Below are 25,790 nucleotides of genomic sequence, written 5' to 3' on the forward strand. Positions count from 1 at the left end.
ACAATCGTTACAGGAGGGAGCCCTTTGGCTGAACGCCAGAAGCGATCGGCTCGTGTATAGAGTAGTGAATAATCACAGAGAAAGAATACTAAGTTTGAAAATTTGTCACAAGTCACTTTAAAAGTAGAGTTATTGTTCATTTAAAGTTTTCGTTTGGCTAATAATTTTAGTTAAAACGGTTGTAATGTAATGTTCTAAATTGTGTTTAGTAATAAATAATAACAATCAGCTGGCCAATTCTATTCAATTCAAAATTGCCACCCAGCCATTTCCTAGTAACGACGCCGACGCCTTAAATAGGAAATATTTGAGGATCCGTTAATTATGTTTAAAGGTTTTGCAATGTTAATTTGAACTGAGTTTGGTTTGCCTGAACCAAACGATTATTCCATTCCATTAATTCATCATATACAATTCAGTATAGTTTTCCGCCCTAGACGAAAGTGAAAATGAAAGCCAAAGATATAGCGTCGGATACGTGCATGCCGTTTCAATTCACCGACTAGTTCCATCATCTGTTGTAGCGCTAGTGTTGCAAAAAACGTTCGGTTTTGTTTAAAGACAGATATTTGTACTCGGGCCATGGGTGTTGATATTTATATTTAATATTTATCTATCTATGTATTTGTGTAGATATAATTATCAGCTGTCTGCCTAGCTTGGGGTCGGATGGCCGTGTGTGAGATGTCCCCACATATTTATGTTTTTGTTTTCGTCTAGAGTAGAATGTATATAAGCAATTAAAGCAACCTTCAGATCTCTCTGAATATAATTTGCTCTGTGCAAGTTCCTTCTTCTCGCCATTGCTTTCCGTCGGCTCACTGCGACAGTTTCTGTTCTTCAGCAGTCAATTCAATACGTTTAGATTATCGGAATTAAATTGAAACGTCTACCATTGATTTTAATGCCGTCTTTAAATTTTCTTAGAGTTTCTTTGAGTGAGTTTTTTCTTTTTATGGTAAGCCGCCTCTTTTAACTATTTCTGATGAAGGAGTTACATGGGATGAAACGATTTAAATTTTTAAATACCTTATTTTTTATGTGTCATATGGAACGGCAGTGGCAGGTAGAACTATTTCATTGCTCGTGAGTGTACACAAGTAAAGTATGTGCTCATATGTGTAAGGCCTGAAGTCAGCTACCACGGGGGCAGATGGCACTCACATGCCGCACGCTTTTTGTAGTACATGCACATTTTTATTCAGATCACAGATATCGCCGTTTTGGAATGAGTACAATTTCTTCACGGCGTTTCCCGTTACCGTACGAACACGTTATATAATTCTAATAAAGACTTGGTACCTGCATACCAGGATTCGAACCCACGGCCTCTCGAATCGTATCCGTTACATCACTACGGCTGTAGATCTAGGTAGAGAATAGGCTAATTAACTATATTAATTATGTAAATTACTAGTGTGTTTATGCATACAAAGGAAACCCAGCGATTTAAGATAACCCTCGGTTTGTCAGAGAACCCTTCACACGCTTACCAAAATCAACACATCTAAGCGTCAACCTTCCATAAAATATTCCGATGTTATTCTCCTGTCAATACAGACATTTGAAGCTATTCGCACTCTGGCTCTGCAAACATGTAACCCTTGTCATATTCCGAACCGATAAGTAAATAAAATTGAATAATTTACGAGTAGGTTTTACCGCGGAATGTCACAGCCGCTGTGGCATAGGATATCAAATTATGAAGCCCATGACATGCGCAGTGGAGGCCCGGGGCCGCTCGCAGCCAGTCCGCGAGCCGCGCTCTGCGTTCCCGAACGGATCGCTCTCGCCATCTTGATTTCTGAACGTACGAAATAATTCGAACGCGCCAATGCTATTTGAATTCCGAACGGTCGGGATGAATTCCAAAATTAAATATTAAAAACTGTTGAAGTTTTTGTATGTGTGAAGTGTGGTTGAAAGTTTGTTGAGACTGTGTACAGGAGTTTATGGAGTGATTTAATTTAAGGTAAATATTTCACCATTGGCACCTATTTTAATAAGGTAGTTTTTAATTTTATTATTTGTTGCATTATTTTTGAAATGAATGTCACATCACATCACGTTCCATCACGTCCATACTGCTGGGGCACGGGTCTCCTTCCACTGAAGGAAGGGTTTAGACGTAGTCCAACACGCTGGCCTAGTGCGGGTTGGTGGACCCTATTGGTAAAAATCTCCATAGCCAAAGCCATTAAAAAATATAGATGGTTAAAAATTATCATTAGACGATCAGACTTTATGCCGTATTTTATAGCATAATAAAAATGCGTATTAAATTAAAAGCGCTTACTTGCGGACATCAACTACTGAACGCATTAGAAGGTACTATCGAAAATTTTATTAACCTCCCTCATCTTTGTGGTTAATGGACCATGACAGTTTGACGGTCTCTCAGTCTTTGACTGTGCTCATTCTCATCCAACCACAACCAAGCCTCTACATGGTCTCCAGTTCAGAACTTCTCCGCCACAACAATTAACGGTTACCTACATATTTGGCAGATATGGATAGAACACAATTTTTTTTTAAAAGTTGACTGGGACACTACTCTGTGTGTCCACTCGTGAGGACCACAAAGAGTGTGGAAATGCGATCACAGACGGTTGTACTTACAGATCTAAAAAAAATGTCACAGCGCAGCGAGCGATGGACCACACCTATGCTAGAGTTTTAGCTGTCCATTAAGAATCACTTCAAAAGTTTGACTATTGGTGGGTTCGATCTTTGGGTGATGCCATGTTAGGCAGTAGAGGATTTTGATGGTTGATACCTGCATGGACAAATGAAGTATTTTGTACTGATGGAGGAATGGACTGATCAAGGGATCTGAAAGACGTATTTTTACAATGGAGTGGTTTAGTTTATAGCTGCTGAATGCCCTAGGTTTGATTCCCGGCTCTTGAGTTACTTATATTTGCTTTGGGTCTTCGATGTGCCCGGAAAATGGCTAAGGTGAGAGTAAAAACCTACCAAATCAGGACATAACACAAGAAAAGGTTGTGTAATTTTTTATCATGTGCATCTTTGTTAGATCCATGCAACGAGGTCTGGAAAAACATAATTATACCGGAAAAATATGTGACAATCCATTTCTGTCTATACTACCTAAATAAGTAATGTGCAATAGCGTGAATATTATATAGTAGTCCCACTTTAGAGCGAGCGGTGGTAGCTCAGATGGGTAAGCGCCCGCTTCTCACGCCAGACCCGCGGGTTCGAATCCCGGCGCTGACATGTACCAATAAGTTCTTCGGATTTAAGTACAAATGTATACCACTCTTACGGAGAAGGAAAACACCGTGAGGAAACCTGCACATCTAGATTCTATATGTAGCCTAAGTGCATTGTACTCGTTCCAAAACGGCGATACGGCTCGCGACCTACCTATCGTACGTGAGTACTAGTAATGTATAGCGAAAAGCGGGTGACTTGCTTGCGAGTCACCTCTGACTACCCCTTCCGGGATTACAGTTCTGAGCATGTATGTACATATGTCCGACTTTGAATGATTTTCATGGTGAAGTTAAAGAAAATACATTTCACATTCTTAATTGCATATTGTGAGTATGAGTTATCTTGTAATGAGTTAAAGTAAAACCGCAAAACTTCACAAAGGAGGCTAATTTTAATAATTTATACTGGAGTAAAATTAATTTTAAAACTTATATACATGGGGTACCAAGTAATTAAACTTTACATCGGAGTTTATCAACACTTAAATGTTTGTTGTGTGTTTTTGGTTGGTTGTGGTGTAATTTTACCATTTGCAGAATTTAATAGGCTTTTAGGTAGGTAGATAGGTATTAAAGTAAAGATTACTGGTGTTACGTCATTACGATAACACTATACATATTAAAACAATCTGTCAAAATTCTAGAATGTCTCATAGTGATACTCGAAGTTTGGCTCTTTGTGGTAGATATAAAGTCAAAAATCGAGTAACACAATGTCGCTTGCAAGTCTCGTGTAAACTGACAGTTCATTCTATTATTTAGAGTGTAGGTATACGTAATAATAATATCACATAAGATTATTATGCGTTGATCTAAGTGAGAAATGCAAGTCCGTAGAGCAATCTCAAACTTTTTCCTGATTTATACAAAGTTTCCATCTTGCTCTCCAGTATTTTTTACTCAAACCTTTATATTTACACAGGAAAGTTGTCTAAGAAACTTTTTTATGTTGTTGGTTATTAATAAATAGAACTATGTTATGCTCTGGCTTGATTAGGTTCCAAGCAGCCTGCAATTTTCCCCTATTTCTATACCCTAAATCTGTGTATGGAAATGGAAATAATAAAAAAAAAACTTTGGTTTAAAGCGTTTTTCCCAAAACTGCCACGTTTCACACCTACTTCATGATTACATTATAATACACTCACGGGCAATGAAAAGGTTCCACTTAGAAAAACACGAAATTAATCCTAAATTGAAAAGGCAAGCTTAATGACGCCTTCTGCAACATTGAAGTACATTTGACAGAGCATCCGGATATTACCAACAAAACAGTAATATTTTGTTCAAATTTTAAATTAAATGTTTGAACAAATTGGGTTCGTGTGCAGTTGGCATTTTGTGAGTGGAACTTTTTCATTGCCCGTGAGTGTAATTTCACTGAGTAAATTTTAGCCTCTATATCATAACGTGTAAGTAAGCAGCTACTTATACCTCGGTTATTTTACTCGGTCTGGTTGTGCGATCGATTTACTTTCAAGACCCCTTTTTATTACAGCGCTCCCAGGAGTTGATTGGTTTGCAGATAGTTTTTAGGGATTCGTTGGGAAAGGACAGAATCTACATTGTCGATTTTTAACGAAACTTTATTGTGTAGAGAGATTCCTGGATTATTTTAGCCACATTTCTCTCTAGTCTATCAGCTGTTATGAAATTATGACTTGCAGTCAAATACTATGAATTAAAAAGTATATAATATAGTAAATGAAACACACATTCACTCCTATTATTTTCCAGTATAAACATACTCATTTATACAAAAGTGTGCAGTAGATATTCCATATATAAATTATACCGGTCTCAAGATTTTGTTGCTAACCCCGTTCAATACAAACACAAGGTTACGGTAAGTATACTTCTATTAAAATAGGTAACTATTTTATGAAGAACTGTTTAAATCTGTGTCAAAGTCTTTTTCTATCTCATCAATAGCTTTAAGGGCCCGTACAGGGTGACGTGCCGCGCCAATTTTGGGTTTTCAATGCTCTTCACACAGCACACGCAGTGACACGCACACATGTAAGTTTGCACAGTGGGTCGATAAACTTTTACTCGCCAACTTTATTGACAATTATGTTCAAGTACATTTTGGGTGATTTTAGGGTAAGTAAGTATAATTCTTACTTACACTGGTAGGCACCAGGAAAGAGTAGAAATTAATAGGGGTGCCACTTTACTCTATACTCGGAACCCGATTAGCTTTCTCAAACAAATGTGGTATTTACAAGAAAGGTAACTACAAGTATTAAAGTGTAGATAATAAGTTTCGGGCATTCTCCAGCCAACTGAACCCCGACGACAAAGCAAAGTAAATACATAGTGTCGCAAAAGGGCTATACTAAGCCAAAAGGGGATGACTCAAGGGGTCATTCTGAACAACTTTTGTTCTACGAGATTTGCAAATTCGCGAAAAAAAATATTCGTTTTCCATGGTAAAAAGTCACATGTCCAACAAAGTTAATTTCCAAAACTCGTAGAGCAAAAGTTCAGAATGACCCCCTGTCTTACTCCTTTTTACCGGACTGCCGAAAGAGGAGGGTAATGTTTTTTGATTGTATGTATGTATGTTTGTCTGTTTCTTTGTTCCCTCCTGTAGCCTAAACGGCTTGATAGATTTTGATGTATGAGGTATTGTTAGAAGCGTATTGATGGCGCAATGGTTATAGGCTATATGACGTTCCATTAAAATGAACATAGCGCCCTCTTGAGGACATAACGTGATGATCGAAAAAATAATAATTCAACTTTGCCGTGTAAGGTATCAAATGAAAGGGCTTGATTTTCACATTATAAAAATATGCATATTGAAGGTATTTAAATAACAACACCAAAACTATTGAAATAAAAAATGATCATGAACTACTGACGTAAAATTTCATAAAATAAAAACAACTAAAAAGTTACAAATAAAAAAATACAATTATAAACAAACGAAAAACCCTACTGTACGCTAAAAACATGAAAACAAGTCCCAATGTTAATGGAAAGTATCGCAGGCGGGGACCAACTTGACCGCCACTCAAGGCCGTTTTCTAAGTAACATTCAGCTAAATGGTGAACCCTCTGCTGGTCCCCGCCTACGATACTTTCCATTAACATTGGGACTTGTTTTCATATTTTTAGCGTGCAGTCGGGTTTTTTGTTTGTTTATAATTTGTTTAGTACTATATACCGCTTTTTCAATACCTGTAAGTACATTTTTTGGTAGCAGCAGCAGCATAATATTTTTACTTAATTTTAGGGTTTCGAACGTCAAAAGAAAAAAAGCAACCGTTATAGGATCTCTTTGTTGTCCGTCTGTCACCGCCCTTTTTCTCAGAAACGAGTAAAGATATCAAGCTGATATTTCGCATAGATGGGGAGTAACCCAAAAAAAATATTATGGTACTCCCTGTCCCACACAAGTAAATTGGGGCTTATATTTTTTCCAGTTATTTTGATGTGTATCCTTTTTTTTCTTTGATGTTTTGTATAAGTATGTGTTTGTTTTCTTTAAATCTGTATTTTTTTGTTGTTGCTGTCTATGTGTCGAATAAATGTATCTTTATCTTCAAATCACGCCATCTATCGTTTGTTTTTTTGTGGCTACTGTCTATAGAAGAAATTCCGTCATTGACAATTTTACGTTACGAATTTATTTTTATTTATTTTATTTTTATTTTTACATTTTCGTGGAGAACCAACAGCATTTTGTTAATAAATAATTATTACTTATGAACACATAACAACTTGATGCCATTAAAAGAATGAACTTAGTAAACCCAGTAAACCTAACACATCATCCAGACGAAAAATAAAATCTCTTTCTCTCTCTCTGAAAAACATACTTAATAGCCCAAACTCGATGCTTTTAGCTATTAACATCTTTGAAATAAAATTGAGCCACCACCGTGTTACTGCCCTCATCAGATCCTCACGAGACCATACCTCAACCAGCACCAAGAGACTGTATTTTTGATCCCTAACCTAATGTTAGTGCGTATTGTCATCACTTAGATCCATTCGCTATATTCCTGCTCCTCATCAGACCTTTACGAGACTGTAATGTCACGAGAATATTGCACACTATCTAATTTAATTTAATGTATTGAATATACTGGAAGAATTATGCTTCCTCAATTTCAAATCAAATTATGTTGGTGTCATAAAAGTTGAAAAAGTGCAATGACAACCAATGTGCAGAGATTTTGTATCTGTACACGATAAGATCGCGAGCTGTCAGTGCTGCCTAAACCGACGTGACCCTTCTTTGGAGGCCAGCGGCCAACTGAGTCAAACGTCACTTGTGTTTATGATTTTATAACACAGAAAACCGCCATAGATATTTGTATGAAGATTTGAGGGAAAAAAATTGCTCAAGTTTGGGATTAATTTACACAAAATAAGTGTGTGTTTATTAAAAAACAAGGTATTTAGCGCCTAGTCCAAGCCTTTAACTTTATAATATGATAAAAATCATATGAAAATTCTTTATGATTACGACACAGTTGTTACAATACGGGAGTGTCATTTACTGGTTTTTCGTCATATTCTGAATTTAATTTACAGTTATCCATAAGCTTTTACTTAAATTCGAATGATTCAGCACCTAGCTAGACTCTTCGACTACCGGTGTGATTTTTTTCAAGGCTGTAGAGCATCATTTACTACATAATTCTATGACAATGCCAACCCTCGATTGCCTATTGCCGACCCTTAATCATAAAATCTCAATCCATTGAGTGGAAAACCGCCACCGTTATACCTTGCAATTCCCTTCGGATGATCTTAAATAAATGGAGACTAATATTTTATAAGCCGTGACACCTGATTTTTCTATATTTTTCCACGATCTTTGTAAAAAAAGACTTAAATATTTTAGCTAAGACCTTTTACTCGTTGGCCTTCTTCCAAGGAACTGGCAGTGAGTCAGCACTTTGTGCCGTGGCGTGCATATTCTACAGTTGCTAGAGATAATTTCATCACTAAACCTAATAAGGCTTCAGACTTTGCCCAGGGCGCCGAGCTCGATCCCCGGCTGGTTTGGAGGTGCCCATATTAAATAAGTCCAAGACTATATATTAAATAATAATATTGCAATGTCATAATTTTTAGTACAGTATGTATACCATCTTAGGTTTCATTTAGCCTGAAATTTCATAACATTCATAAATAAAAACTATTATTAAAAGAGATACATTCCACACCACCAAAGGCTTAACTAGAGCGTTGATGCTTATTTAGTCCCCGCTGCACAGCACCGTTATCGACGTAGACAAAAGTCGCTATGTTTATCAAAATTCGCGATAAATATGGCGATTTGACTTGAAGAATTATAATTTTGTGCAATGAACGAGTTTATCGACGTCGATCGATAAAGATGCTGTGCAACCGGTTAGGAATCAGGTTCTCAAGATCGTTTTAGAAATGCTTATGAGTTTCCGAATCGCAGCCCGCCGTTTTGTGGATTAAGGGATCATAATTTTGTTGCCACAAAATCGCCGTCACCGCGTCCACTGTTTTTCATAGGGCCATGACCTGCCAGGGATGTCCCTTTGATGTTTTCCTGATATCTTTTTAAGGCTGGTTGAGGCCAGCACGGCTCATGTATATTGATAGTATCTGTATTCATAAATGCCTAGTAAGGGTTCTGATATTGAGTCGCTTGTCTTTTTTTCTGGACATCGGCGTATACCTATGAAGCTATAGAATTTTATTGGGTTTTGGTCGTGTAAGTGATGCCTACCTAGATGTATTTGAAAGTTCTTTCTGTTCTGAATGTTTTTTTTTACACGATTTGTAATATTGTAAAAAAACCCGTATAACTAATCAGTAAAGGAGTTGTTATTTAAACATAAGTATAGTAAGTAATATATTTTGTGATTCTTTGATGTTTTGTGTATATTTGATGGATGAACAGTTTATTGAATATACTGCAGTATTGAAATAATGATCGAGTTTCCAATCTAGGGAGAATAAAGAAAGTTCTTTTTTCTCTTTTATCTTCTTCAAAAGTTAGGTATAAACATTTTTTTTATATACTTTGGTCACAATTCTTTGCCCGCAACCGCCACGATTTCAAATCAAAATATAAGCAAGAGCATGAGCAGGTCATCAACAGCCCTCTACTCATACTACCTATGTTTAAATTAAAATCAGCGCTAAACGAAAGAAAATCAAGCTTTGCTGCTGCTTTTTCTGCTAGTTTTCCAGTGAAACGACACGGTTTTTTATTTACTCTTTGCTGCACTCCGTTTTGTAGTTTCAGACTCTTTTACGAATAATTAGGTAAAACGTTAGTATAGTTTCATTTATACAGCGCCTAAAATATCCCGAATAAAGTTTCACAAAAATATACTAAAAACTAAAATATTTAGTTCATATGTGAAAAAGAAAGGTGCAGTATACAATATGTATAATAATAATAATAATAATGTCCTCCTAGCCGAATTTCGACCACGGCGGCCAATCTCAATTGAGATCAGCCATCTACGCAGGAGTAGATTATAGTGCCCAAGTGTGTGCGCAGTACACAGGAGCACTCTCTGTTCCATCACTCTCATAGCCCAATGGGACGGATTGACCGACACGACTGGAGAGAGCTAGGCGCAGGACCGACTGCTTTACATGCCCATCCGACAGCATGGATCGTTACACTGTTTCGGACATCAGGTGATCAGCCTTCTATGTCCTAACCAAACTTAGAACCACAATTTAGAAACACAAATTGATGGTCCCACCCGGGAATCGAACCCGGGACCTCTGGGTCATGAAGCGAAGCTTCTACCACTAGACCACAGAGGCAGTTATATAGGCAATATGTATAGGACCTAAGTAATATGAAATAAATGTGTGATAAAGCTAACAGTCCACTCCACCAAGGTAGAGCCAAGATGAGCGGAGCGGAGATGTTTTGTACATAACCAATTGAATTGCCTTATTCACACACCCCGTCTTCGAAACCACAATGTGGAGATAGCTACAAATTAATAGTGATTTCACAAATGGTCTGAATCTGAATTGTTAATGAAAACAATAAACCTATAAAACCAGTAGAACTCTCGCATAGGGTAGGTAGGTAGCTATCTTAATCCTAAATCGCTTTACAAAAACCAATAATAATAGGCTTGCCAGAGCGAAATGCCGTCAATGCCGACGCAGCTTAACTAAGCTCAGCTTAGACACCGAGGCGCAATCCGGTCTGATTGCACAAACGCCTCTCGAAAGCGTAAATTTTTTATCATCGCACCGCCCCGTTTTTCACCACCACTCGTTCAGGCCTGTCCCACTGTGGCCCACTTTACCCTCCTCTCCCCCGTTTCAACAGTGCCCGATCGCGGGCGCCAGATTTGCTAGATTTCCCCCGGAAAAAACAACATACGCCTCAACTAAAAGCCGAGTATTTACACCGACACATACAGGTATTCCAACTTTGTTTCTTTTTTGCGCTCAGAGTTTTACTAACTAAATTTTGAGCTCTCTTTTAGGCGCTGGCTGGAGATGTAATGGCTGTTTAAATATTTACGGCTGTATTTTGTTGCCTTTTATGTAAGCTGGGAAAGGTTTATTTTGTGTGTTATGATAGGTTTAATATCCATTATCATTAAATATAAATTGGAAGGGATTGGTTGTGATTTATCATTGCTTCTTTATTATACCTATCTACCTAAAACATTTTGGCTATTCTTTGGTTCAGAAAATATCTACTTAACTGCTTTACCATTTGTGATTTGTTTGATAAGAGTAAAAGAGTGAGGAACAAAAGGACAAATATCTTTATTTCCTCGACAATAAAACATTCATCCCTTTGTACAATTCAAATAGAAGTAATAAAGTCTTTGTCAATTTCGATTATATATTTGGAGAGGACGGTCTGAAGTGGTAAGTTGTCGTATTTTGTCATCGTAAAAGCCCCAATTTGTCGTAGTTGGTACTTACTGATTATTCAAGTAACTTTACTAGGTAAGTAACTCATAAATATACCTATAAACGTAGATATAGGTAGTTCATAAACATACTCTATTCATCCTTGTATTATTCACTATGAGTAATATGCAATAACAGCTACTTACACATTTACTTCATGTAAGTATCTAAAACAAACTACTCAACTGCGATTGTATAACTAAACTTCATCGTTAAATTGACCTACCATAGCGGGCGGTGGCAAATCGTTGTGTACCTATACAATGATTGGTTGCAGAAAGGAACATTAAGTTAATGTCGGAATCACTTTTCTGTATCTGTGTGGAGAAGTCTTAGCCACTATGATGTATAACTTACTCTGAGTTGCAGAAAGGAACTTTACGCTAATAAGAGACAAACATAAATTTATGTGTGCCAAATCGAATACAATCCTCTGTAACAAACAAAATCCTATCTTTATTTATGCTAAGAGCAGAGTCTTGTCAAAAGTAACGTTACCACTAATACGGAATTCAGCAGTAGGTATGTGGTAGGTATTCAAAAAGGCACCTTTGCGGACCCCACGTGTGACACATAACTCTGGGAATATTTTAGCTCGTTACAATTTTATTGTGCGAACACCTTCGGAAGAGAGGGCCGGCTTTGGCAGCAGTATCCGTCCCTGGGTTAGGCTTAGTGTGTACTAAAACCCGAGATGTTTTATTTCGACATGCCTCGTGTTCCGCGTTTCCGACGCTTTTATTTAAAAGCCGACCAGTGGGATAAGCTTATACTTAAATGTCACGGCATTGATTTTGCAAATAGGGCTGCGTTTCAACAGTTAGGATTTGGATGCAGTTTAATATTTTTTCCTTATGTTCACATTTAACATTAGCTGTAAGTGACGTAACATAAGAACATTGCATCAAACCCACCTTTTGCCCACATATTTAATACATTTATGCAATCAAGTATTAAATAAACACGTATAGGATCCTAACTGTTTAGGTAGTTTATTACTTTTCGAATTTGATAAAAAAGCAAATCTTATGACAAATATAAAACTGAACCAGTATCATACCTAACTGTATGGGTAACCAGAAAATTGTAAACTTGTGCTCCCCTTTTTCCAATATCCCTTAGTCATGGTTCTATTGGTACTCTTTAATTCCCAAGTATCGACTTGAATGTATGTCCCTTTGTCGCGGTCGGACCAGCAGCTGCCGATAGCAACCTGACAATTAAAAATTCATTGGATTTTCGCACGGGGCTTATCCTCAGTATTTACTCCAGAAATAGATTGATTGTTACATATTTTAGTATAGTGTCGTGTGTCGTTACATAACTCTATTTTATGTTATAAAAACAAACACTCACACCTTGTACTAATGTACTCCCTTACGGGGTAGGCAGAGGTGCATTGCTGCACCCACTTTTCGCCAGTGTTATGATAGTCCCAACCCAATGTTATAGGGGGCGGGCCTATTGCCATCTTACGAGCACATCCATGACCCGAGAACAAATATCTGTGTTTAATCAAATATCTGCCCCAGCCGGGAATCGAACCCGGGACCTTCGGCTCAGTAGTCAGGGTCACTAACCACTACGCCATTCGGTCGTGTTATACATATACTATGCATTATGATATTTAAAAAAATAAAAAACCGACTTCAAAAAACCTCTAAAATCTAAGACATAATTTAAGATTTACACCAATTCTATGTGACAGTACAAATAAACATAAGCAGGAACTGTTCTTTTTTAATGTTGGTGCGGTGACAAACTAAGCTGAAGAAATATGGCACCAACTTCAAAAAAGAACAGTTCCTGCTTAGGTATATTTGTACTGTCACATAGAATTGGTGTAAACCTTAAATTATTTTCTTACATTTTAGTTGTTTTTTTGAAGTCAGTTTTTTATTTTTTTTTATTATTTTTTTATTTTATTGTTTTTAGTTTATTTGCAATAATTTTCTATCAAAAGTAAGATACAAATGATTCAAATAAGTCCAACTAGTCAATACGAATCATTGAAGCCTAAACACGAGGTAGTGGCTATATACCGTTGAGGAGTTCCCTTGACTGCCTTCCGTTTCCATCATCAGATCAGCTCAAGGTCACTAACATATTTTTTTGTTATAAGAACTATATTAACGTTCTAAATTTCATTAGAATCGGTTAATAGGTGCCCAAAATGGAAAATCATACCCTGTTTTTACCCCTTTACCCACCCTTGGGGGTGAGATAAAATTCTGAAAAAAATTGCGACCACCTGGGAGCTCAACCAAATACCACAAAAAAAGAATTTTCAAAATCGGTCCATAAACGGCGGAGTAATCGATGAACATACATAAAAATATAAAAAAAGATCCCGACGAATTGAGAACCTCCTCCTTTTTTTTGAAGTCAGTTAAAAAGCATTAACATTTTAACGTAGTATTAACGAAACTGTTTGGTTTGTCTACTGTTTTAGGTGATGAAGATCAAAATGGATAAATAATATAATTTGTGTTTCGCCAACTATTCTGTGGTTTCGCTTATAAATCGTATAATTCTACGAAAAGTGAAATTGAGTAATTAATATCTGTAGGTATCATTAAATTTCATATCTGTGGCCAGTTGAGCCAGTGTATCTAAATCCGCTATTAGTTCAAAATCAAGTTTGTATTTCTCTGCAATTGGCTGTGAATTCCGAGAACATTACATTACTATCTGACAAGAGCAGCCTCTGAGCTTACATCTTAAACTAATAACTGTTGCTATTATATGTACATAATATTTCAACACAGCATTCATCAATATTATAAGGACGGCTTTCATTTATAATTTTTTATTTAATTTGTACTGAAAACATGAAATACCAAAAGATGTAGAACAGGTGGTTCAGAATGTCCCCCTTTGTCACCCCCTTACACCTTACTCAACAAACTATAATTATAGTTCATTTTGCTTACTATACCACTTTTAACACCCTGTATTTTTTTCCCTTTCCCGCCATCAGCCGTCACCCCAATGCTAAGCTATTTCACACTTTCCACCCTCCGCGGTGCGAAAATCACTTTCCCAAGGGAGTATTGCAATATACGTACGTCTTTATAGTGGCGGTGGCGAATGCCTATTCGACGAAGTTAAAAAGACGCCGTCACACCCGCTGATCAAAAGAAATCGATCCCCTAAAGACTTATACAGAATCTCGTTAAAGTCACGCGTCACTTTTTTCCACACTTTTTTCCTAATTAAGCAAACTGTGTAACGTTATATTCAAAAGAGATTTTAATTATAATAGCTGAGTTTACATGTATTTTTAATACTTTTTATCAAACACTTTATGGGGTAAAAGAAATTGAAGGGAGAATGAATCAAGTTCATATATTAAGTACTTATGAGAAATAAAATCTGAAATTCGAATTTAGATCCTCTTAGCGCGAAAGGCCAATATTTACTTAGGCTGTGTGAGACCTTCTTTTGTAGAAGACCTATCTCAACAGAATTAATTAACCTGCACTGGTTCAGTTTACGTTTGGACCTTTAACTTTATTATGTGTGACCTGTTTTTTCTGTATTAAAAATCGTGTCTATGGGGTAAAATAACTACGAAGGTCTGTTCAGAAAACCAGAGTTTTACTTGGTGCGTATTTGAATGTGGGTCAATCTATTTGGTTACAGAATAGTATATAAGTACTTATACAAAGTAGTAAGTAGTAAACCCAACCTTTTGTTAGCCCTATGTCGAGCTAATCGCATGGGCATCCTAGCCTCATCAATTAGAAAATCGAAAGTCATGGTCGAAGAATGATGACTCAACTTGTTTTAGCGCTTGATTGCGTCACAGAGTCAGCCAATCAAATAACACATAAAGGACCAGAAGCCACAAAAAAGCCTGGAGCCAATAAATCGTTTGTAGCAAACATAAAAGACTTTCACGCACATACATTATTCCAACTTCATAAATTGTTGTTACCTCGGCAATAACAGTACACAATAGACCTGCCACTGAAAGCTCAGATGTATTGCGTTGACTCTTAACGCACACATAATACGTGTGGTTTTTGGTGAACAGGATATTTCTGAAGCTTTACAAACGTTGAGGGTTGATTACTCTAACAACCTAGAACATTCAAACAGCGATTTGCCATATATATGTATACTGTCTATATACACCTACATGGATATGAATTGAATGTTTTGTATTCTTAAGGCTAAACTGTCGGAAAATATAATAATAGTAACATAAATTAGTAACCGATTAGCTCTTACTTGGTGAAAACTGTCTCCTATATTTGAATGATAATCTAAATAAATATATAGATAGAGAAATGGCTATGTAAGTATATTCTTTACATAACTCTACAAAAAAATAATATATTCTGCTTCCCAATTAATTAATGATTAAGTTAAGATATAAATTAATTGAAACGTAGCCTGAATTAATTGAAGTGTTGATCGTTTTCCATTATCGTTATCGTTAGTCAACAAATAAGCCGTGTAATCTCATAGCAACTGCCAATGTCACGCCTTGGATCTATAGAAGTCAAGTGAGTCTGTTAACCCATGTATAGGGGGTGTTCTGTTGACTGATAATAATTACGTTAAGTATTACAAACATTACAAAACTGGTGATTGGCCTTTGGCCTGGTAAATAATAAAGAAGAATATGTTGCCAAAGTGATTTAAAGCATATGGGCGTGACTCCGCGGGCATCCTTTCCTAGTTTGTACGCTTTCCAGGGTTTAAGGGGCCGTCCATTAATCACGTGAGGCTCAAAGGGGAGGGGGTACTGAAAACCTCACGAAACATCACGAGGGGGGAGGGGGGGTTCTCGTTAGACATCACGGGTATTAATTTTTTATCAAAAATTAGGTATTTCTGAACCGATATTTTGGACGGCGCAAAAATTTTAACGATTTGTAGTATGACCTATATTTTTTCCCATCGAAAATTGCCTTTACATAGACTTCCAAAAAAATACACGTGATCCAGGGGGGGAGGGGGGGTTGGTCCCAAACCTCACCAAATATCACCAGGGGGGAGGGGGGGATCAAAAAATGAGAAAAACTACCTCACGTGATTAATGGACGGCCCCTAAGACATGGGGTGACACTTTAAAAAATTCCGTTTTACGCATGAATAATATTGTTAAATCTGTAATTTTATTGATAACGACCACAGATAATATATATTTCTTGAGTACACACTTTGGTAAAATGGAACGTACTAGAGATGGGGCACAACAAAGTCGACGTTCTGAAATCGATAAAATATTAGAATTTTTTACATTGTATTATAGTAAGTAGGAATATAGTATTTCTTGCTTACTTTGTCATCAACAGCTTTAAAACAAACTATATGATTATGATGTTTTTAATCAGAGTGCATATCTATCTCATGCTGCCTCTCAGAATAATAAAAAATTTAATATATTTTATTAATAATCTACCTTCATGTAGTTCATCGATATCCTTCGTATAAGTACTTTTGAGTAAAGTTTAATTTATGGCTTTATTATCTTATTGTTGTTGGAAAATTTCGGTCTGTTTTTTGTCATTTTGTTTGTTATTTTTGTCAAAATGCCGAGAAAGGCTGTTTTAAATTCGAAATGTCGTGAGTTTGTAATTCATTTGAGTTTGGTTGATAGAACAAAAAGAATTATATTACAGGACTGTGACTATTTGGCTCGGATAGATTGTTTGCAAGATGAACTGATCATCAATGTCGGTGTTGAATCTGTCACATACAAATTGATCCGTACAAATATCGATAGGTACCTACAAGTCGATAGGATTTTACTCTCGGACATCTCTAATACTGCCAAACTCAAAACGTCATGAAAACGTCCCCCATATCATTGGTTCTGAAAAATGGGGGTAAGTAATACGAGGTATAAAAACGAATGGTATAACATTCACAAGGTATACGCCCATATTATATAAATTTATTAAGTATAACGATCACTCTGCATAACAAACGAAAGACATAATTACTAAATACATAATTTCGTAAAGAATAACGTTCAAAAAGTATAATTTCAATTGATATAACGATTAAAATGCATAACGTTCATAATATATAACGTTTATAACATATAATCTACAAAGGATATAATTATCATAATGTATATGCACAAAAAGTTGTTTTTTTTATTCCCCATTCTATACTAGATTAATTAGATTGTCGTATCGTATTTTCATTATTATTGAGGTTATGTGGGAGAACGCTCCGCTCCGCTTCGCTGCGCTTCGCTTTGGTTTCGACGAACATGTGCACCTAACACGCTCCTCCTCGCTTTGCTCGTCGTCGCACCTATCTTTAGGTTTTGGTACTAGGGGTTTTGACATTATTATTATTATTGCCGCTATGTGGGGAGACGCTCCGCTCCGCTTCGCTGCGCTCCGCTTTGGTTTCGACGAACATGTGCACCTAACACGCTCCTCCTCGCTTTGCTCGTCGTCGCACCTATCTTTAGGTTTTGGTACTAGGGGTTTTGACATTATTATTATTATTGCCGCTATGTGGGGAGACGCTCCGCTCCGCTTCGCTGCGCTCCGCTTTGGTTTCGACGAACATGTGCACCTAACACGCTCCTCCTCGCTTTGCTCGTCGTCGCACCTATGTTTAGGTTTTGGTAGTAAGGGTTTTGACATTATTATTATTATTGCCGCTATGTGGGGAGACGCTCCGCTCCGCTTCGCTGCGCTCCGCTTTGGTTTCGACGAACATGTGCACCTAACACGCTCCTCCTCGCTTTGCTCGTCGTCGTACCTATCTTTAGGTTTTGGTGCTAGGGGGTTTGACGGTGTTGGATAATTTAACACAGATTATATTATATGTTAGTTTTTTTTATGAACTTTATACTAAATGATAGTATATATTTTAAACGATATACGTAATGTATGTTATACGAATTGATATTAGTCCTCGTGAGTGTTAGTTATTTTGTTATTATATGAAATGTACGTTATACCAATTGAATCTTATACCTTATGAAAATATAGATTTTGTTGTTATACGTAACGTTCATTATATGTTGTGAACGTTATTAATGTGAAATTATACATTTCGTTTTTATACGTCGCAATACGCACCCGAAAAATGGTGTAGGGCCTTATATATATTATAATAACAAAATCATTATTTTAATTATTCCTTTAGAATTCTTTTGTACACTTGACCCCTCTTTGATCAAAATATCCTTCCACCCTAAGATTGTCTTGAAAAAAATCGCTTTAAGCGATAAGACCGCCATTTTTGTACATATATGTGCTAGTATTTAAGTTATGTAAGGTTATTTTAGTTATGTGTGTGTACTAATAAAGAATATTCTATCTATCTATCTTTCTTATACAACTTTTGGAAATTATCTTTTTGCAAACAACGTATGAATGATTTATACGAGGGAGAACTCCTAAATAAATATAGCTCTCTCTTTGAACTAATCTAGGTATATTTATGACAAATTTACAAAATGTACCCAACTTCGTTTGTCACACTAGGTGTGAGAGAAGGGTAAATAAACATTAACTTTCTGCAAAGTATATTTTATGGGTTCGTGTTAGAAGGACAGGTTTTCTGGAACATAAAATATATTTGTAAAATACCTACCTCAATAAATAATAATGTAGGCAATTTCCAACCTTCATACTATACGGCTTCTTTTGTATTTACATTATATACCTACTTATTTTTACATTATATACCTACCTACTTATTACTTATCTGAAAACACACACAAATAAATGTTTGACGTAATTCGAATAGGTCCCGGAGAGTTTCTGTGTTCACCGCTAATTACTAATATGATTTATTGATTGCTGATTGCGTAAGCTGACGAATGTGGTCCCTCTTGTAGTGGTGTGGATATGTTTTCCACGATTTTCTATCGATAGAGTTGCATATCATCACCATCAGCCAATAATTATCCACTGCTGGACATAGGCCTCTCCCAAGGAGCGCCACAACACTCTGTCCTCGGCCTTCGTCATCCAACCACTACCCGCCACCCGTCTAAGGTCGTCAGTCCAGCGGCCGGAGGGTCCCACGCTGCGTTTGCCTGTTCGTGGTCTCCACTCGAGAACTCGTCTACCCCAACGGTTATCGGTTTTCGGCAGATATGACCAGCCCACTGCCACTTCAGCTTACATATTTTGACAGCTGTGTCGGTAATCTTAGTCCTCTGACGGATAACCTCATTTCTGATACGATCCATCAGAGAAACCCCAAGCGTAACTGTCTCCATAGCACGCTGAGCGACTTTAAATCGGTGGACCAGTCCTACCGTCAGTGTCCACGTCTCTGCACCATACATCATCACTGGCACGAATAGTACCTCCTGTTCAGAGGTCCTGTTTGGAGCGGTGGTAGCTCAGTCGGAGGAGCGGTGGTAGCTCAGTCGGGTGAGCGCCCGCTTCTCAATCAAGAGATGCGGGTTCGAATCTCGGCGCTGTCATGTACCAATGAGTTCTTTGAATTTATGAACAATGTATACCATCGCTCTTACGGTGAAGGAAAAACATCGTAAGGAAACCTGCATACCTAGATTTAGCACATCAATCTAGATATGTGAACCCACCAACCCGCATTGGACCAGCGTGGTGGGAAATGGTCCAAACTTAGGAAGGCAGTTTAGACCTTGGGGATATGCACAAAGGTTCCACTCGAGAGAGCCAGGTGCAGGTACTTACACCCCACAAAGACTAGAATAGAATAGAATACCTCCAGAATAGTACCTCCTGTTCAAGCAAAGACACACGACCCAGTATTGGGAAAAGTTAAATTAAATTAAGATGACAAATTATTATTTTGGTGAAAGATCAGTATCTTTCACCAAAACACACCACAACCACAGTTGGTTGTCCATTGATGAAAGTCAATCTATACTACAGCAGCGTTTATCTATCGATATTTACTATCCATTGGTACAACACTACTGCGTAATAGGATTTAGTAAGTCATACGGGAGATATCGTGATTCGTGTCAATTGATCTCGATAACGAGAGCCGGAGGGTTACTCTAGCTTGTCAAAAAACGGCCATACCAGGGTCTACAGGGTGTTGCAAAAAGGGTATACTAAGCCGAAAGCTACATGTGCAGCATGGTATATCTAAGCCCGAAACTGAAATCAGCATTGCAAAATTTGCGGTTTCGGCTTAGTATACTCTTTTTGCAACACCCTGTATATGACCGAGAAAGAAGTTTCAAAGCGTTGCTGCGGGAACCACGATTCTATCTCGTGGTATAAGTTTAGCCAGTCAAATTAGAATCACCAGAAATATACACTCACGGGCAATGAAAAAGTTCCACTCACAAAATGCTGGCACCAAACGACCCCAATTTTTTCAAATCTTTAATTTAGTTTTTATTGTCTATTTAGTTTAGTTGCTAATATCCTGATTCTCTGTTAAATGTACTTCAATGTTGCAGAAGGCGTCATTAAGCTAGCCTTTTCAGTTTATGAGTAATTTGGAGCTTTTCTCAGTGGAACCTTTTCATTGCCCGTGACTGTAACTTATGTGCGTAATATCAAAGAAAGGGATAAACACATTATAGTATAAGAATAAGTAGTACTACAAAATTGAGGAAGCGTTTCTATCGTTTCACTCAAGTGGTATGTGTATCCATGTTTATTGTTAAACGTGTTGGAGAAAGGAGTGGCTTTCCCCGTTATCGAATCATTGTGTATAAGACTCTTTATTTTATAGTTTCGCTCTGTATTTCTGTTTCGTTTTAAAATAATATTATTTGCACTTACTCTTTTCCAAAAGTTGTTTTTTAAATCTAATTCATGAACGTATAATAGAAAAAAAACATCATTCAATCAATAAAAACAATCTTTTAGTAATACTTTTCAAACTATCATTTCCGAAAGAAAATATCTCAATCACTTTCCACTGCTTATCCGATATCTTTCCATAAAAGATTTCCATTTACATAACTGTAATAGATGGGGACTTATCTCTTTCGACTCGGTTTAGCATTCGTCTCGATATCCACTAATCTTTCATATGAGATGAGGTATTACGTACAACATCCACGTGCGAGGATATTTTGTGAAAAGTATTAGATTTATTATGTGTATTATAAGCCTTACTAATATTATAAATGTGAAAGTAACTGTGTCTGTCTGTCTGTCTGTTACTCTTTCACGCCAAATCTACTGAACGGATTTGAATGAAATTTGGTATATTATATGGTCTAGCTAGACCCTGAGAAAGAACATAGGCTACTTTTTATTGCGAAATTCCCACAGGATTTTTTTAAGGCTAAGCGAAGCTCGCGGGAACTGCTAGTATAATTATAATATATTATGATGTGGAACTTTCTACTCGTAGGCGCGGGTATTAAGGATTACAATACAATCCAACTTTTTAATCTCTTTTAGGTACTTTTATCGTATACGGAGTGTTATATACCTAATAAATATTGCCTTCTTTAGTAGGTATATTTTTACTGATTTTTGGTTTTTCTATTTTGGAAAATGTTTAGTAGTAGTAGTTAACTTCTTTAATAACGCGAAATTCGTTCATTGACCAACAGACAATGAAGTTGCACATTGTATAAGTAGAGAATAGTTTGTTAACGTATTGATACGTTAACGTTCTAGATGAACCTAATGAAATTAAAAGGAGCTACTATTTCAAGATTAGACAGATAGATATTTATATCTATACATTATAAACAGTGTGTTAACACAAAACAGGTACCTATAAAATTCTCCAAAAAAGTTGACTCAGGGTTCATTCTGAAAAAAATATATTTAATTCTAATTTTTTTTAGCTTCTCCATAAGTATAAACTTTGTTTGATATGTACGTGACTTTTTACTATGTTGTACAACAAAGGCGCTTCCCCCTTTCGGCAAAATATACCTGTTCTGCAACATCCTGTATATAGCGTTGTATAAATACAAATAGCTGGCGGCATCATTTACAAGTGGAAACCGATTCCAATTAATTAATTAAATTACTACAGATTCTCTAATAAATTAATGACTTCCAGTATCGAATTTAATCGAATTGAGCTCGCCGAATTACTAATCGAATATAAAAGGTTTCAATTGGAACTTTGGAGTTTGACACTAATAACCATTTTGTATATTAATGTAGTAGGTACATTTGTTATTGAGTATGAATGGTCACCCGAGCCTGCGTTGTTCTATGACATTAGTTATGAAATGGCAGTGTGGAAATACAATTTTAAATATACGATTTTAAATTAATAATTAGGGTTTATTCAGATTTTAAATGTAAGTACTATTTTAATATTATAATAATAATAAATAATGTGGGGACATCTCACACAGGGCCATCCGACCCCAAGCTAGGCAGAGCCTGTGATATTCGTATCGGACAGCTGATATATCTACAAAGACACATAAATATAGATAGATACATATTAAATATAAATATCACTTAAATGTTATACAACACCAAGGTCTGAGTAGTGAAATTGAAGATATATGGATAACTATCCTCCCTAACTCTCCAACTATCAAAAAAATTAACTTATGTGTTTGTTACCTACCCCCTGATCTTTCTTATGATAAATCACTGTCGTTCTATAATAAATTACAGAATAATTTACTTGATCGGTGCGCCTCGGATATCAACTTAATAATAGGAGACTTCAACATACCAACTCTATCTTGGCATAAAGAGTCAAATTCTTCAAATATATTAAACCCCTCAAGTCCTTCTGATTTTAGATCTAATCTTCTACTTAGTACTTTATCTCTTTGTTATTTGTTCCAATTCAATAACATATCCAACAAAAATGGCCGATGGCTTGATCTGGTTCTGTCTAATGAAGAGTCTGTTACAGTCACTGAAACGGATCCAATCTCCAAAGTAGATAGACACCACCCCCCTCTTTTAATCGAATTAAATCATATCTCATTACCCCCTAAAAGCATTAAACCTAAAAAACGATTTTGCTTAAATTTTGAAAAAGCAGACTATAATAAAATACGTTCTGAACTAGCAACGATTGACTGGAATGACGTACTGTCTGATGATGACATTGATTCAGCCGTAGAATCTTTTTACGAAGTAATACATAACACCATTATCAAATATACGCCCCTTAGCAAAGATGACTCTCACATATATCCAGTCTGGTTTAGTCCTTCTCTGAAACACTGCTTGAATGAAAAACTTAAATACCACAGGCTGTATAAAAAGTACGGCAATCCAAGGGACTATGATACGTATTCTTTGCTCCGTACCAGGGCTAAAACATTAATTAAATCATGTTACAAACAATTTATTGATTCTACAGAAGCTTCCTTAGAAAACAACATTAAGTCTTTTTGGAGGTTCATTAACAATAGAAAAGGTAAAAAGACTTTACCTCCTAGTATGCATCTTGGTGATAAAACTGCGTCAGATAGCCAGGGTATTACTGAACTCTTATCCGAATACTTTACATCTGTCTTTGAAAAAACAGACTTACCTATTCCGGAATTTCAGCTGAAAACAATTATAAACGACACTTTATCTACAATTAAATTATGTGAATTTGAAGTCATTAATAAAATCAAAACTCTAGATCCTAATAAAGGCGCAGGGCCCGACGGCATTCCTTCTAAATTCATTGTAAATTGCTGTGATCAGTTGTCTTATCCCCTTACCTTACTATTTAACCGCTCGCTTAAAATTGGAGTTTTTCCATCATGCTGGAAGTTGGCTCATGTTGTGCCTATACACAAGGCTGGCGATAGCACCAATTGTGAAAACTACAGACCAATTAGTATTTTATCCTGCATCGCCAAGTTATTTGAATCGCTCGTATATGATATATTCTTTAGTCACGTTAAGCCTTACTTGCATGAACAGCAGCATGGTTTTGTTAAAGGTAAATCCATTTTGAGTAATCTCCTGGAGTATAGAGACTACCTGTCTTCAGCGTTTAATGAAAGAGGACAAGTGGACTCCATATACACCGAGTTTAAAAAAGCATTTGATAAAGTTAATCATTCTTTGCTCTGTGTCAAATTGTCGTGTTATGGAGTCCATGGTAGCCTTCTCCGTTGGGTGAAATCATATCTACACAAAAGAAGCCAGTTGGTTGCTCTGGGGGGTTACAAATCCTCACCCGTTTTAATAGATTCCGGGGTTCCACAAGGATCTCATTTAGGCCCCTTATTTTTCGTAATTTTTATTAACGACCTCATAGATAGGTTATCGTGTAGGTGTCTCTTGTATGCAGATGACCTAAAAGTATTTCATAGCATCAAAACAGACTTTGACTGTACCCTGCTACAAAATGACGCTGATACGATATCAGAATGGTGTAATGCAAACTTTATGCACCTCAATGTGCGTAAATGTTGCATTATAACATTTACTAATAAAAAAAGTCACATCAAATATGATTACGCGATAGAGGGCCAGACTTTGGAACGTAAAACTGTCGTGAAGGATCTTGGAATCCTTTTTGACAATAAACTTACATTTAGAGATCACTATGACTATATAATTAACAAAGCGTATAGTATGCTGGGGTTCATAGTTAGGTCGTCAAAAGGCTTTAAAAATCCTCACAGCTTCATCTATCTCTATAATGCCATTGTCCGCAGCACGCTTGAGTATGGCTCTACTATATGGTCACCAAATTACGAGATACACTCCAAAAGGATTGAAGGTGTGCAAAGAAAAATGCTAAGGATTGTAAGTCACAAATCGGGCTATGGCCGTAGCTTGTCATCCTATAATGAAAGAATGACAACATTTAATGTAACGCCCCTTTATATTCGTCGGAAACAGCATGATATAATAAACCTTCACAAAATTATACATTCCTTTATAAACTCTCCCAACTTGATCTCCTTAATAAGATTTAACGCAAAACCCAACCTCCGTCATCCTAAACCATTCCATATCCAAAGTTGTAACAATAATATATCTTTTTTCAATCCAATTGTAAGAATGTGCCGTCTGTATAATGACTTTGCCTGCTCTAAAGATTGTGATGTTGATGTCTTCGATCCAAGAGTACTTATATAAATTTAAAACGCTAGTTCGAAGCTTAAAACTTGAATAATTACTTGTATAATATAGATTTACTATTATTTAATTTTGTATAAGCATTGCTGCTGTATACTTATAAACTTGTGTTAGCTTAAGATTTTCATGATGTGTATACATACCTAGGTAGTTAATCTAGTTCTTAATTTTATATATGAATACCTCTTCTCATGTTACGATTAATTGCTGTTTTGTGTACCATATTGTTCAATAAAATAAAATAAAAATAAAAAATAAATATCAACACCCAAGACCCGAGTACTAATATCTGTCATTAAACAAATATCTGCCCCGGCCGGGAATCGAACTCGGGACCTTCGGCTCAGCAGTCACTAGTCACTAACCACTACAAGAGTCAGCCGTTTTATAAAAAATATGCAAAATGTTAGTTAAGGCGTGGTTTCAGCCAAAGCCAGAGTTTAAGGGAATATGATGCATTTGATTCAAATAAAGGTCAAATATTATTTTTAATAAACTTTGTTAATTCAAAATTAAGACTCCATCACTATTTTTGATTATTATTATTTTTGAGCAAGTAATTAATTGTTGAAAAGTAGAAAAAAACTGCGGTAAGTTCCAACATTAGAAACGTCACGAATTTTCTTAGGGCGGAAGTGGCGTAAAACGGTAGTATAATATGTCAATCTCA

At 36.4% G+C, this 25,790-nt stretch overlaps 1 protein-coding gene across 1 annotated transcript in view; it reads left to right on the forward strand.

Annotated features, from left to right (window-relative positions):
* The first annotated feature begins 1,748 nt into the window (after positions 1-1,748).
* The window catches only part of LOC105388952 (hemicentin-2), a 103,089-nt gene continuing 79,047 nt past the window's right edge, over positions 1,749-25,790 (forward strand). The window contains exon 1 of the mRNA XM_011559999.3: positions 1,749-1,972. The gene's annotated coding sequence lies outside the window, so the exon portion shown is untranslated. The remainder of the gene's footprint in view (positions 1,973-25,790) is intronic.

This window comes from Plutella xylostella, chromosome 21, assembly GCF_932276165.1.
Source record: "Plutella xylostella chromosome 21, ilPluXylo3.1, whole genome shotgun sequence".
Taxonomy (NCBI): domain Eukaryota; kingdom Metazoa; phylum Arthropoda; class Insecta; order Lepidoptera; family Plutellidae; genus Plutella; species Plutella xylostella.